The sequence below is a fragment of the Nannobrachium achirus genome, assembly GCF_963921795.1.
Source record: "Nannobrachium achirus genome assembly, chromosome: 19".
NCBI classification, from domain to species: Eukaryota; Metazoa; Chordata; class Actinopteri; order Myctophiformes; family Myctophidae; genus Nannobrachium; species Nannobrachium achirus.
Window position 1 is genome coordinate 27,241,901 of NC_137826.1, and position 5,501 is coordinate 27,247,401.

Sequence of the window (5,501 nt, forward strand, 5' to 3'; positions counted from 1 at the left end):
CGCTCAGGGACCTGATCCAGAAAAGGTTTTGAGAACCACTGATCTAATCTGAAAAGTTAAAACAAATAATTGCAGTTTACCAATATGCGTTGAGACTTGGCTATTTTCATTGTTTGACATACAGTACACACTACATAGTTAACAACATTCCTTTTGTTAGTTTTTTGTTGTTTGGGGGGGCCGGGGGGGTAAGAATCTGCACATACTGCACACACACACACACACACACACACACACACACACACACACACACACACACACACACACACACACACACACACACACACACACACACACACACACACACACACACACACACACACACACACACACACACACACACACACACACACACACACACACACACACAACATCACTTCTGTTTACACAGAACGACTCATGCAATTAGGGAGCAACGCAGCCCTAATTAATGCTCTTCGTCTGCCTATTGTTTTCTTTTTTCATTTCCAACATGTAAATGAAGGCACTCTGGCTAATTAAACAACTTGTGAAACAAATCTACCAACATACAATACGATACAAAGAAAAGACCAGAGAATTTTCAGGTTACGCTTTGACAAAGTAATGCTCTAAACATTTACAAAAGCCTTAAAGGAGTAGTTAAAAAAAACATTTACTCACCCCATGGATACTTGAATTCAAGGATGCGTTTTGGTTTTGTCACACTCATAAGCCAATCATTTTTGGTCCTATCCCTTTAATATTCAAAAGTTCCGGTGTCTTTGTCATTTACAATCCATCCTTTTGTGAGAATATGCTATCCTAAGTCAAGTACACCATCCAAACCCAAATAACCTTTGCCCCCCCTCAGTGGCTCAGTGGAGAAATCAGCCTTATACTCCCAACAGACCATGGCTGACAGCTCTGGCCACAGGCCTGATTAAACCAGTCCCAACAGCTAACCTACTGTCACTGCCATCCAGCAAAGCGAGAGTATTGATCCCATATGGTCGTCTCAGTGAATTCTCTGCAGTCACCACTACCCCGGCTTCTAGGTGACAGGTGAGCCCCCTCCATGCTAATGCTGTATGAAATCAGCTCATCTGCACCACCTGAGACGACTAACGACAAGCTGTCAGAGCTGAGTGCAATCACAGATCAAAATCGATAGCCCCTCTCCTGCTCCACTCTCCTCCTTTCTGCTCAATCTTTGTCTAGGACTCCCAGCGGAAGCACCGTAAACCCAGGTGCATAAGATTAGATCACGCACTAGGCTAAATGATGGAGGTTCATCACAGCCCTAAGACAATGCCTGAGACAAATACCGCAGGTAGAAGGGCAAAGAGCCGTCTGCACAAATAATTTGTAATGAAAAACAAGGAGCTTTTGCTTGACGCTTGATTCCTAATTGGGGCTTATTTCCTTAAATCAGGGGTGCCCAAAAGGTAGACCGTGATCTACCAGTAGATCACCAAGGGTGTGCAGGTAGACCACATGACATGCCTCTAAAAATATATAATTAAAATATAAAAAGAATGTGTCAATATGACATCAAGAAGGGCCTCCCTTCATGGCTAACCCTAACCCAAACCACCAATGTAATACCTTGTTCAAGAGTCAGTAGCATTACAAAGAACCCCAAAACCTACCACTTCCATACATAATGGGATGAAGACATTTCCCCCAGTATTTCCCAATTATTTCCCCCTTACAGTAAGTGTGTTTGTATAACATGTAACACCAGTGCTGCTATTCCAAAGCCCCCCTCAGGCCCTCACCTAAAACATTTTGGATGGGTAGATCATGTTGAGCTAGTCATTTTAAAAGTAGATCTCACGTCAAAAATGTGTGGACACCCCTGCCTTACATGAACACTGACAGACAGACAGATGTACAGCTCTGAGGGGAGTAGACCAAGATTCAATTTAGAGGTCATGCAACTAGGAAGATGGGTTATAGCAATACATATTGATTCTTTTTTCTGATACTTTTCACTTACCGTAAGTTTGACACTATAATGTATATAATTCACACCAACCACCAACACTTGCATCAAAATGGAAATACTGTGCTTGCTCTGATGATGGCTGTGAAGAAAAAAAGCTCAGCAATCAGTGGGCTATAGTTTTTACAAGAATTAAAACACACCAATACTGGTTTGCAGGGCTGGAGAACAGATCTCCAGTGTGGCTGTGGATTGAGTGCACAAAGCAGTAAACAGGGTAGTGATTATAACTTAAATAATACAGTTCTTTCAGGCAAATTATTCTTTAAATGAATCCCATCATGCCGCCAGCATTACCAACACTACTAATAATATTCCTGTTTCATAAAGCCAGTGATTTCTTTTATTTATGTTCTGTCATCGCTGCTAGCTGCCAGTAGAAAGCGGGCCTGCATAATCACTGCTAATGAATGAAGCCCAATAGAACTGTCACATCTCATTTGGACTCATTTGCACATGATTGTGTTTGTTTGTGTTCCGTCTGGTTAGGAAAAAAAGAAGCAAAGAAAAAAGAAAAATAAGCTTTCACTGGCAAATCGCTGGAATTAATGAAGTTCATTCCCATCCCCCTCTACCGCCTTCCCATACCATCAAACATTTTATTTTCCTTTCCTCTGACAGTAACCCAATGTGGTAGAATGTTTCCGAGGTGAGATCAGCTGTCAGATGTCAACAACAGCAATCTTTCTTTGATAAAGCGACCTCGCCCTAAAGAGTGAGGTCGCGCCACAGTAATGTGGACATCAGGGCAGTGGACATCAGGGATGTGGACATCAGGGATCTCCATATATGGGCATAAAAGGGATTTGTTCCCCTGGCATCACAGGGATCTCCATATCTCCATATATGGGCATAAAAGGGATGTGTTCCTCCTGGCATCACAGGGATCTCTCTAACAGGGCATCATTAATTGCGACCGTTAGGGAGCAGTTTACTATGAAAACCTCCACCGGCCGTCTGTCCGTCGGTCGGTCACACGTCACACCTTTGCCCTGCTCATATCTCCGCATCAGTATATAGGGCTTGTTTGTTTATTGTATGACATCACGCCACATCATCAGCTGTGGACTCTGTGATGTCATCGTATCTCCATATATGGCCATCTCCGTATATGGAGATATAAGTCGTCCATGCCCAAGTATGGGCTGGTGAGGTCAGACTTTGTGTGATGCGTAGGTTATCTCCATATATGGAGATTCAACATTCCAGGTGTAACTATGGCTACCCGTATGACGTGAGAGGTGGAGGTTGTGATATTTGTGGAGATAAGCGACCAACGGTCGCTTATCTCCCGATTAGGGAGTCTTACTGGTGAATACTGTACAGGTCTACATAAATGCAGAGCTGCTCATCCTAGCTGATGGTCACACCTCTACTGTACACACCTACTAGTTTAAAACGGTACATTCCAGAGAGTTATATTGAATATATTCCTCTACAATTATAATTGTAGTCAACATTCCGGCCTAAAGGAGAAGTCTGGCCTTTTTTTGTTGTTATCTCCCAAAAACAGGCAATCTTGTCCATTTGCTGGACCCAACCACAGCTCAAAACATATTATTGATTATCATTGTAACCAACTGCTCCTTTCTGGAGCTGTGGTCGGGTCGGGCAAATGGACAAAATTGCCTGTTATGAAAAAGGAGAAAAAAAAGAAAAGAAAAAGAACATCACCAACTAATTCTCCTTTAAATGGGAAAGAAAAGCTAGCTCATTAATAAGGAGATGGCCGACAATTGATAATTAGGGCACTGCAACAGCTGTAGCTGGTAAAAGCCCTCCACAAGTCTTCCATGGCATCGGTCATTCTGTCTCTCTGCCTCTGGGGCTGCCTTCACGGCCAACCTGGCCATCTCTCTACCCTGGAAGGACCAGAATAGGGAGGCAAATCTGGAGCTGTTCACACTTCTGTGAGCCACCACGTTTCAATCTCAATTAACTGCCTGGGGAATTGATATGGGCTGAATGGCAGGAATTATGCAGAGCAGTTGAGATAAAGCTGATTTATATCTGCCAGACCAGGCCTCACCAGCTTAAAGATTAATGGGGAGATGGGACAGTGATACTGTATGTGAACACTGTACATAAGTAATAAGAATTATATGGTAACTTAATACTGTAAGTGCAGGCATGAAATATTCACTCATGTAAATATTCACAGGAACGCACATATACTGCATGGTCTGAAAAACATCCCAGTGTACTGGATCTATCCCAATACATCTGATTAATGGAGAAGATGGAGTAAACTTGACATGCTTGCTAACCAAGCACTCTGTGTGAACTTGCCATGAATTCCAACTGACACTAGCATTGATGAGAATAAAGCAGTTTTCACTGCATGGCTCACTGTTACACTACATCTCTGTTCTACTCAGGCCTGGAATTTTGTCATTTTAGGTGGCAAGGCCACTTGGCCTTTGGTGTTGTCCATTTGTTGAGGGCACAAAGGCCAATGCCAGGGCAGGATGGCCATCAAATAAAACAACATACCGGTACATACCGGTACATTTAATCGCGACCGTAGGTGGTTCCCCTGACACATCACTGTGACATCACAGGTGATATCACAGGTGAAATCACCTATGTAAAAGTCCATACATGGGTATTCCCCATATATGCATGCATCCCTTTTATGCCCATATATGAAGATCCCTGATGTCATCGATCACTGGCCAGATGGCCAAGACATGTATGGGCATAAAAGTGATTGTATGGTGTGATGTCATGGGAACCACTCTAACTGAATCCCTTTTATGCCCATATATGGAGATCCCTGATGTCATGGATCTGCATATGGGAATGCCCATATATGGTAGCCTGACACTCAGCCTGAATTGCAGAAACAAAATGTTAAAGGGGTGTGGATAGCGATTCAGGGTCTGTAACCAGGCTACATAGTATATGGAGGAAGACAGCCCATATCTGTGTGGCTTGTTCAGACATTGATATCCATGCATGGGCATAAAAGGGATGTACTATATACAGTACTTGGATCTCCATATATGGGTACCAGCCGGGTCTCCATATATGGGTAACTCGTCCGATATACAACACTGGCCAGATGGCCAAGAAGTGGCGTGCTCGCCCTGAGGCGTCTTACTAGTTTGTAGGCTATCTGCAGTGAGGACATAAATACACAATCTGCTCCATGCTCATCTCTGCACCAATCAAAGTCACTGTTTTTTTTTTAAGATGGGAACTGGGGATGGGGATACATGACAAGAAAGATACACTGGTGTCTACATGACAAGAAAGAGACACAGTTGTCTACATGACAAGAAAGAGACACTGGTGTCTACATGACAAGAAAGAGACATTGGTGTCTACACATTGACAAGAGTGAGAGAGGAGAAAGTGGTACAGTCAGCTGCGGCATTAAGGTCACTGTGGCCTCAGGACATGCCATTTTTTTTAGGGTCAAAAGGCCAAACTGAAGGGCAACGACGGCCATGGCCATCGTGGCCTCCCTGAAATTCCTGCCCTGGTTCTAGTGAAACTGTTGGCAACACTTGCTATGCATTCCATAGCAATT